Source organism: Ischnura elegans, chromosome 11 (assembly GCF_921293095.1).
Source record: "Ischnura elegans chromosome 11, ioIscEleg1.1, whole genome shotgun sequence".
NCBI classification, from domain to species: domain Eukaryota; kingdom Metazoa; phylum Arthropoda; class Insecta; order Odonata; family Coenagrionidae; genus Ischnura; species Ischnura elegans.
In genome coordinates, this window is record NC_060256.1 from 35,993,414 (window position 1) to 36,004,813 (window position 11,400).

The 11,400-nt window shown below is 40.1% G+C and overlaps 1 protein-coding gene across 1 annotated transcript in view; it reads right to left on the minus strand.

The window, feature by feature from the left end:
• The window catches only part of LOC124167865 (translation initiation factor IF-2-like), a 229,869-nt gene extending 219,026 nt beyond the window's left edge, over positions 1 to 10,843 (minus strand). Inside the window, exon 1 of the mRNA XM_046545918.1 lies at positions 9,858 to 10,843. The gene's annotated coding sequence lies outside the window, so the exon portion shown is untranslated. The remainder of the gene's footprint in view (positions 1 to 9,857) is intronic.
• Positions 10,844 to 11,400: the final 557 nt, after the last annotated feature.

An 11,400-nucleotide genomic window follows, 5' to 3' on the forward strand; every position in this document is an offset into this window, starting at 1 on the left:
TTTATTTATGTTTTGATGCTAGAAAACAAGTGAATTAAAACTAGCTTTTTATTTCGTATTTAAAGTATTTTCATTTGGTGATTCACTACACAAAAGTATATTACAGAAATGTATCCATCACTGTCGCATCTTGCGAAAATTTCCTGACGCATTCCTTGTACAAAACTCATTACATATATCACCTTGAAATTTGCGATTCGAAAATCCCTAGAGAAAGACCTCCGCTTAAAGAGTCCAAAAGAATAACCTGTTTTTTATAGTCTTATTCCAATCTCCTAACTTCAAAAGCGACGCAGAACATTCTTTGTATCATCCTCATCACTTTCTCGATGTTCCTTGTAAGCAATCACGCACTCAGAAAGACCAGACCCGTTTTGACGAGGAACTTCTACTTACATAATCACATTTCCTAGAACTCTCTTCTGTCGTCTTCATTTTTCCCGACTTTAATTCGTGTTTAAGGGACGTATTCTGTTAAGATATAATCGCATTTTTTTTCGCATTCAAATAGAGTTATACTACCTGTCTAGACGTCAAAATGACGGGTTAAGAGTCTCTATTTTATTTGCTACGGTAACGCGTGTTTTATTCAGGAAATCGCCACACTACATCACGCCAGGCCATATTTATATTTTAGTCAGCACATTTGTGCATTTATCATTTCTTATTACGTTTTAAATGGAAATAAGCAGCACATGCACTATAACGGGTGGTGTGTGAGATTCTAGGGCAGGAAAAGCAGGAGCGGAGTGACCCCTGAATATTCTAAATTTTTTCTTGTAAAATTATTTATAAAAAAATACTCAGTATCCGTGATTAATAATGGAAAAGGTTATATTTTATAAAATTATCCATCAATTTTAACACAAACGAAGAAATATTTTAAATAACTACTACCCGTAAAAATGATGGGAAATGGTCCTTCTTGTGTAAAACAAAGTATCCAGCGAATTGTGAAGCCAATAATCTTCAACGCAGTGAGGAGAGAAAACTGCCCGGCTACCTATTCTTTCCGTTTATTCCGCTTTAGTGATCTCTCTTTGTTCATCTTAGTCCACAGCTGAGAAGATCGGGGAGGAGGGATGATGGAGTAATCCCTTGTTGGTATGTCCACCTCGTGGCATCAGCAGGAGGATTAATTAAGCGATAGAATTGGACGGATAAGTAGGAGGAGGAGATTGGGGAGTTGGGTGGGCCAGATCACGCAACGCAATTATCTTCCCTTCGGATATGAGATTGGTGGGAACGAGGACGAATTTGGGACGGAAAAAGAGAGTTAGATACACAACTACATACCTTTTTAAGGAGGCGCAGTCATGAGCCCGCCTTCTTGTTAAGTAGGTAGGCTCATGACTGAGCGTTCCAAAAAAAACATTCCTTTTAGCTGTATGTTAAAAAAAAATGAAATTTTTATTTTATATTATAATAATTAATGGAAATATTTAAAATTATTTTAAGTATGTAATATACTATTATGCAATATAAATAGCAAAAATAGAAATGAAAAATTAAAAGAAGTGATAATTTAAAAGGTACGGGAACATTTCCACAATACTTTCACGACCTGTTGCAAAACATATTGTATTTTCATATTAATATTAATAAAGTCTTAAAGGCCGTATAATTAAAGTGTTCGTCGAACATTTTCCGTAAGTTTTGATTTTTAAAATCTTTCATCACCTTAATTATAAAATACCTATCATGATTTTAAAAATAGCAGGGTATGCAGGGGGTAAATGTTGCGGAATCGTTCTTGAAAAATGTGTCCGAATCTCAATTTCCAAATTTGCACACTGCTATTTCCTCAGACGCAAAACTTTTTCAGTCAAGGATCAGGACGATATTTAAAATGTTTCACTTGGCACAAATTCAAAATTTCAAGATAATATTAAATGACATTAACTTAAATAAAAACTTTTTTACGATGGTCCTTCGTGATCTTGAATGTTGAATTGAAAAAGATGAGCATTTCAACTTGAATTAGTGATCATTTCCACCTCTAAAGGTGAGAATTTTAATCGGTTTTCGCAGTCCCTCTCATCACTTCCTCTTCTCCTCTTCTTACAGTTGATCCTATTTTTAACGTTTTCCTTTCCAAGATATTATTAATTATTAAAATCCTATTGAAGTAAATCATTTCCAAACGTTTTACTTAGTAAACCAGACTCTGCAACTACGACACCCATAGTTGGAGCACTATCGTGATGAATTTTCCGCTTTAAAATCGAAGGCTGCTATGGTATAAAGTAGCGCCGGAATCCCTCTCTCACAGAATTTTAGCGGACGATATTTATATTTCGGCTGCCTTTCCCTTGAATCTGCGGTGGTGATGCGGTCGAGGCGAAGGGCTCGACGTATTTGCGGTGATTTCGGCGCCGCTTTTTGCCCGCCCCGCTCACTTCTTTTGTTTCCATTTTTTAAACGGATGGACCGCCGCTCCCCGTCGCGGTGAAAGCCGTGTTTGGGAAGGATGGCACCTCTAGCCGCGACCACCGCCGACGCGGGATCGCAAACAATTGACGCGCGCGGACGCGATCGCGGAATTCGCGGAAAATGAATTGCGTGCGAGGAAAAAAAACACACGCGTTCCTTTAAAGATTTTCACGTTGGCACAACAGAGCATTGAAAATTGCAGACGAACCTAAGGTATCTGCACTAAGAGGACTCATTCGTGTCGCTCTACCAATATTTTATCATCTTCAAATCGCTTTTTATTTTAATATTTACCTAAATAACATAATACAAACGATCGAGCGAAAATAATTGGTCTAAATTAGCTGCAATACATTAAACTTCCTCAACCTCGAAAAATGCGGACGAACCTTAGGTATCAGCCATAAGAGGGCTCATCCTTGCCGCTTGACCAGTATTTTTATCATCTCCACGTTTATTTACGACTCAATATTTATATGCAATCGATTAAAAAATCACATTCATTGCAAAAATACCTAATAGAGGCATAAAAATATACCAGAACGTTGGCCAAAAAAATACTACCAGTCGAGCAAAAATGATTTGCCTAAATTAGCCGCAATACATTAAACTTCCTTTAAATACAACATTAAAGGCTAAAGGGCGTTACAAAAATAGCTGCTAGGTATAAGTACCTGTAGTTTCTTAGTAAAAGCCATTTCTTAACAAAAGCCAAAATTCAAGCGGCATACGCACGTAGAGATTTTCATTAGACTTCTTCAAACCACTGGCTGGTCTGGCTTTACTTCTACAACCTAATCCTCTTCCTCGGGCACATCCGTCGTGGGAGATAATCAAATAGTTTGTTCGACACTTATAATAATTTAAAGCAATCACAGGGGTGAGAAATATGAGCTCTAGATGAAAATATATCATTTTAAGAGGACAGATAACTACCGCTGGTGCTGCCTCATTTTGTTCAAATTTTCTGGAACATAACCAGCTTATAAATTCTGACGGTATACTGAAGAGTTACTGTCAACCACAATTAGTCTTATCTTCCTTCCATTCCCATCGTAGGCGGTCATTAAACGCAATACAAAAAAGTTATCGGTTAAGTTAGCCTGGTCCACGTATATTTCTGCATCCTAGTCCTCCTTGATTGACACATCAGTCTTGGGAGTTTATCATATAATTTAATCAAGACAGGTAGCAATTTCAATGCAATCGCAGGGCTGAGAAATCTGAGCTTAAGATGGAAACGTTTTTTTTCCCTACGGTAGCAAAAAAAATAAAAGATAAAAGGCATGACTGAGCACAGAATGGAAACAAAGAGTCATTCCGATCTTGTGAAAACGCTTTGATAGAAGGGCATCTCTTTAAGGCCTAGGGATAGCCATCGCATTCCGAGATGCGGAGGACCTTTAAATCTTGCCCTTCCTCTAAAGGAGAGGAGTAGGAAAATAAATCCAACTCCGGTGTCTCACGGGGAGTTGAGCTTGCGCGTCAAAATCCATTAATCAAGTCATCGTGGGTGGAAAGGCCCGCTCCCTTTCCGTAGTGTAAGGGAGTGCTGAGATGTGAAGAAGGTCGTCTACATGGGCGGGAGGAGTTTGGAAAAGAAGAAGAAGAAGATCCTACTCGAGATAAGATAAGACCCCCGTGACTTGGTTAAATGACTACGTGACAGAGGGCTTAATTTAATTACGGGGACCCCATCGTTCTGCATACCTACTCGCAGCCGCCGGCACAGGCACGTCTTGCCCGAGCGGCGAAAAAGGACCGATTTCGTTTGAGAATGTACTCTACTTCGAAGAGCTATACAATTCAATTGACGCGGTTGTCCCTTTACACGTTGTTTGCGCGGCTATAAAGTGATAAATATAGTGTAAGGTAATAATGGAATAAAAAAAAACTTTGTACTATTTCACCAATTTATTTAAACGTCTGGCTAGTTTCGATGCAGGCAGCGGCGTCATCATCAGATACCTATAGGCATTAAAAGATATAACCAGATAAATTATAGGTTTCTGATTTCGTTATTTAAATCAACTTCCAGAAAGTTGAGCCTTAGACAATAAAGGTAATTATAGCGAAAATTATTTTAATTTAAGCAGTTGGAATGGCGAGTTTCGTGTCTTTTGAGGAGACGCAATACTCCCGCCCGGCCGGTATTTTTTCCTGACCAGTAACTTTTCAAAATACTTAAGCCATAATCTTGCAATTTTCAGAACATATATCATTCACTCTTATCAACACTATTATATATCTAGCACTATCATGTTCTTTTCCCATGATCAATTACTTCTATACAACTTACGTTATCATAGTGCTGTTGTCCGGACATATAAAGCAAAGACTCGTGCTAATGGTCGTTGTTCCTGACCGATAACTAAAACTGACGCTATCCTCTTGCAATCCAAATCATATAGATTAGACTCGTTTCAAATTTTTATGCATCTCAAATGTAAAAAATTTCATGGGAGACAAGTAAAAAACCGAAACGTAAGATAACTTGTACTTCCCTACCAGGTGGTGGACTTGAGAAAAGTTAGTGTTGAAGTTGTTGGGAAAAGATAGTTGTTAGCAGAAGTTTTACCGCAAAGAAAATACTATTATTATTAACTTGTTTCAAGTAGACCATTGGCCTGGCGTTAACATGAACCTATGAGTAAAAAGATGGACAATATTATAAAAAACCCTTAAAACACAACTCTTTAACCTATTTTTTAAAATACATAACTTTTGTTGGAAGAGCTAAAATATTTTTTTGGTGGATCGTTCCAGTCCCGCATGGTCGAGATCCATAAGGAGAACTACTTTACATTTGTCCTTTGTAATCTTTACTTCACCTTGAACCGGTGATAATTTTTTTCCGCCATCTTCGGTTTTATTATGTCCATCCCAGTATAGAGGTAAACATTTCACATTTCAGAGGCAGGTAAATTTTAATGCATCTGAAACTTTCAAGATAATAACCGTAGTAGTTATTCGATAGGTGTTATCCCAAGAAATAATACAAAATGCGGATGGTTCAGCGGGAGTATTACGTTGCCTTTCAATTCTTCGTATGCATCCCTTAGGTGACATCCGCAAACTCAGCACAGTAAATGCGTGATACTCAACTAATATAATTTTAAATTATCAATTCATGAAGTTATTTGAGTTAATTTCAAAATCATTTTCATTCATATAAGACTGACTAAGATTAGGGCTTCATAATAAAGAGATGGCCGTTTTCTACAAAATATATTCAATAAAGTTAGATCCATTTAAACCGTTAGGTCATTCTCAAGTAAAAAGTGTCCTTAAAAAATGACGCTACGGTGGAAATGAGTGGTACGTCACAGAATATTTTTATATAATTGATCTTCCAATCTAAAAGTAATGTAAAGTTCTCGAATAAAATACTGTTATTGACAATTTTACGAACAAATCGTCAATTAAGGCAAAAAACCGCATTAAAAATCAATTTCAAATCTGTACACACACCGATTGTGAAACGAAATATCAAAACATAATGACAGTGCATAATTACTAATCACTCCTTACTTATAGTGCTTTCAGTCAGAAATCGGAAGAAAATTACGTACGTATGAACTCTGATCCAAAAATAATGCAAAGCTCTCAAATAAAAACTATTAATGACATTTTCACGGACAAAACGTCAATTAAGAAAAAAAACGGATTTAAAAACCAATATGGCATTCGTACACACACCGATAGTAATACAAAACATCGAAACATTATGAGAGTGCGTAGTAACTAACCACTCAGAAATCGGGAAAAAAACTTTGCTCGAATGTGACGCGAATATTATAGAATAATAATTTTCCATGACATGATGATTCATAACAAATGATTTTTCGGTCCAAAAATAACGCAACTTAATCAAATAAAAGACTATTAATAACAATTTCATGACAAAACATCAAGATATTCAATAAGCCGCTTTCAAAAATCAATTTCAAATTTGAAAAAGCCGCCGATAGTGAAAAGTAACATCTAAGAGCGGCGCAACTTTTCAATGTTTTAGCTTCATTATAAAACTTAAATTTCATATTGCGAAATCATAAACCGGGAAAAACGCGCATCCCTGCTTCAAATTCCCTTTCATTCATTCATCCCATGACTGGGCTCCTGACCGCCCCTCGTAATTGCCGCCGAACCGTAAAGCTTCGACGTTTCCCCAACAGAGGGCATGAGGGAGCCGAAACGCTTCTAGTCTCCCCGCCCCGACCACCGTCCGGGCGGGCGAAAGACATGGTAAGGGTAGCGCGTTAAATCAACCTAGATAATCTCCACGTTACATTTCGAGATGAAATAGAGAACGCTCTATGGCTAGACGCAAGACTGCATTCCAGAGAAAGTTCTCCAAGAGCAGACTATCTTTTAAGTTATGAGCACTATTCCACTGCGGCTTCGACACCTTTTGTGTCATAAAAAAGTTTATAACTTTACCTTAGCCTAAGAAATCAAACATCTTTATTTCGATAAAATGATAATTACAGCAGAATCGTCATGTATTGTTCTAGATAAACTTTTGTCGAAAAGCAGAGCCGAGACACAACAATGAAGTTACCCGTCGCCGAAATTATAGCCCCCGTCGCGTAATCCACAAAAGGGCTTATTTATGACCAATAACACATTAACTAAAAACGTTAACGGAAAATTTTGCTTCTTTCATTTTCAAGCAAAAACTGAGCATCTTGGGCTAACATGCTCAATCCTTGTGCGACAATTTCTAACAAAGACTTCAGCTTTTAAACTAGTATTCCATTTATTTTGACAGGAGTACGAGTAATGAAGAACCAAAATCAATGATAATTTATTGTGTTATTTAATATTACTGTCAACATTCACACCCTAGGCATGAAAGAAATCTTGTCTTTCCCTTACGAAGTCTCCTTCATCACATTCCTCGGCAGTCGGCGTGTCTCCTCCTCAAGTGGCGGCGTGTGGGAATCGGCTTCCCGCAGTTCGAGCCAGCGACTCCCGGGCGATATATCGCCCAGCAATTCGGAAAATAGGATGCCGTAAACAGTCGATGTGTGGATCACCACATCCGAATTTAATGTTGCATCGAATTGCTGCGTTGAGAATCCATAAAATTAACAGCTAACCATGATGGCCCATTCGGTGGCCTATAAATCACACCGTTAAAAAGATGACATTAGAGACATCATCACCGGCTCAATATCACACCGCTGCGGTCGTCAGACACGTGGCTATGAATTTATATCGAGAAACGAGAGGCGCAAGCCTAAAGCACGAGGCAACAATTTATCATTCATCATCGAGAGCCGGAGAATAATACATCTCTCTTGCCCACTTTGCCGTTAGATTACGCAGCAATAGCAAAAAAATAAATTTATGAATAAAACTTTTTCCCCGAATTAGATTTTAAGAATAATAAGCGGATCGAAAGTATAAGAACTGAGATATTCCTACAAGAAGACTCTTACAGAAGTGAAGTTCTATGGAAATACTGAGAAGAAAACGGGAAAACTAAATGGCCACGGTATGAGGCATGACCGCTGTACGCTTAAGAGCAAAGTGGACGGAAATATTGTCAAAGGAAACAATCGGATGCAAAATATTGGACTCGGGAAGAATGTGGAGAAAATTAAGTAAATTATAATGAAAAGATTAGCTGACAGGAGAGTATAAAACAGCGTCGATGCACGTTGTCGACCAAAGACATTAATGAAAAAAATTAATAGTAAGTAAACGACCACATGGCAATCAGCGCTGTATTTTGTAGGTGGCCGATAAAACTTTTGGAAAAGCTGAAGAAATTTCGAGGGGTTCTGTAGCCCTGGTTACGCGACTGAGGTTGGTGACTGACAGTGAGTACCATCAGCGTAGGATGATGGGAGGTCCATGGTAATCTCAGATAAAATGAGCAGAGACGATTAGCTTATCAACAGGGCCGTCATAATCACAGCAAAGAACGGCGCCCATCAGCATTTGAGAAGATTACGATTCGAGATTACAAGAGGGGGCGCGAAATCCCAGTGCACAAATCATTTGGTCACTGAAAGCGGTGTCCAATGTTCGAATCCGAGATAGAACCTTTGAGAAACATCTCTAAGCAAATTCCGTCACGGTGATGTGACTCAGATTGAGGAATTTCTCTAAATATTCGTAATTTACATGCTACAGCCTAAGTTTAGGGTTTCAATTCTACCTTCATCTACCCATCCATCCAATCGCAATTGAGTAGAATCACTGAGTTGATAATACGTTATTACTATAGTCACTCGTGGAAGTCATTTTAATCACATTTTAGATCTAAATAAAAAATAGGTTAAGTACCTGAAGACCATCGTGGCTTTTGACTGACAAGATCTATATTTACATTGCATGTCATTACCACGGTCGCAGTAGGGGATATAATCCTCGGAGGGGGTCTAAACGGTTCTCTTTCAAATGCTCATAAGGACGCACTGATGAAAAGCACTCATTGTTCACAATTGAAGTACACGTGTCCCCTATTAAGTCACAATTCAAGCTGTACATGCTACTCAGACGCAATAACTGGATGGATGCGTTATTATCCAGATATTCTATGGGCAATTCATAATGAAGGTAATAATTTACCTGAGCGAAGGTATTAGCGGGAGTCAAAGGAAACGCATCTTCATAATTCACGACCACTTTGGATGCTGTTGTACGGACAACAATAGCTCAAATCGGCGAGGAGATTAATTCACCTGAAGATAAGTACGGCAGCGATACCTGTTTTGTTTTCATCACAATGTCCAGCACGGTATCCTACCCGACAGTAGCAAAAGTACATCGTTTCACTCATCATTTAATCACAAACTAAACCGAGAACACTAATAGATTAAGTCACTTTCATAAATAAGGTTGAACTTTCATTTAGAACCGGGATGCACAAACTTTACAGCCCGAAGGCTCACAACATTGTAGGGACCAACAACATGCACAAGGTTAAAGAAAATAAGAATCAAACCATAAATATTATTTTAAATTAATTCTTGGAAAACATAACGCACCAATGCGAACTTCTAATTTGATTCGGTAAAAACCTAACCTCTTCGTAAGCGGCGTTTGATCTCGGAAGGACAGCGGTTATCTCCCTAATCTTTAACGGGCCTCCACGGGAGGCATGATCGGGCCTCCTGGGCTACCTCGGGCCGACCCGCCGTAGTCAGGAAGCCCCTGATCTCGGAGAACGGCACAAGGAGAGGGAAAATATTCTTTTTTATTTATTTATTTTCCAACTTCCCCAGAAACAGCACATAAAGGCCCTCACTACGGAGGATTAACAAAGCACTACACAAACAAACATGCCATGGATAAGGACCACCTACCCTGGCGGGATTCGAACCGGCGGCCTACGGATTGGCAGGCGAGGACTTTACCCCAACGCCACGGAGGCCGGCAAAATAAAACAAAACAATGAAATTCCAAAATACCTGCTTTGTGATGCGATTCCTAGAATCCTTAAGTGCTTCTTTTGGTTCCCTTTGCGAGGAAGACGGACACGCTGAGTACACCATGAGACTTCAACAACTCGTTAACCCGCAAGGCAAGAACGTGGGCTCCAGCTCGTAGAGGAACTGGAGAACGCAAATACGGAGAAGTAAACTGCACAATTCCATCAGCTTGATCCAGAGAACTTGGGTCGAACTCGAGGGAAATAATCCTCACGTCAAGCGTAAGACGACAGGAGACGCAAGGGAAGACGATCTCGGGAACACAACCTTGAGAGGCGATCCGACCTCAGCGAAGTTCTCCATGGAGTGCGGTCGGAGCACCACGAAAGTGAACTCACTCTTCTCGATGTCGTCCCATTGAAGATGTTGAAATATCACACTCACATACTGCACAGATATAACATTACCCTCGCCACTCCGTCGAGATGATGGTGAACACGTTAATAAAATTTTAAGCCAAAACGGCAATTAACTCAAAGGCCTCCTCTCACCTATACGCCAAGTCGAGTTCTTTTCTTCATGAAAACTAATATAACAACTAACTTGCTTGAATAAATGTACTGAAGAATGCCGGGGGAACTTGAAGACATCAGCAAGGGGCGGAAAGGTTGCGAATCAGTAGCAACAATTCCGATGGAGAACTATCGTTTATCTTCGTTAGGATAATTCACTAATTACTGAATACCTATCGGTGAATTTAAGAGAACACAATCCTTGAAAGGTGCCCCAACTCAGAGAAAACGTTCCCTTAATTAAGAGCGGACGAAACAACACGGCACACGGCAGAAGAAACTGATGGGGCACAAAGACACAATTGAAGCGGGGGAGCTCGGTGCGATGGCGCCGGTCAAGCTGGCCGGGGGAGCCCGCCTACAGCGCCGCGTCGTATCCCGGGTGACAGCGGCGGGCAGGTACGGACGCGTCCAGCCTGTCTACAACTCCACGGGGTACCTCGTGCCCTGAGCACATCCAGAGTTCGACTGAAGAGAAAGAGCCTCGTGCGTTTGGGTGCCGAGGGGAAGTTGGGAGGGGAAGGTAGGGGAGGGGCGGTTGGTCGGTTTCCCCTCCTCCCCTCCTTCAGGAACCTCACCCCCCTCGCTTTTCAACCCAAAGACCGCCCTCGTGGCAGAGAGGTATGAGGAGTCGGAGGATGGGTGAACTGTGAGGGACCTTCCACGAAAAGAAAAGGACGTCCCACCCTACACCAAAAGCCATTCATTTCGGCGTGTCTTCGCAGGGGCATGCCATTGGGATATTCTACATCTATATACACTTGCGTGCTACTCCGTGAGCCGCCGAAATTGCCCTATGGGTAAGGAGGGTCATCAGCCATTAACCTACGGCATACGACAGCGTCATCATGATTTTTGGCTTGCTTTGTGAAGAGCGTACAATATGAAATAATTCTTCCTGGCGAATTAATTGCGTGAAGCATTCTCGGATTTACCATCGGTTAAATCCGTCGTGTATCATCAAAGTTGCCACGGAATTAGTCAGATGAAACACTGAAATCTTTCTACAG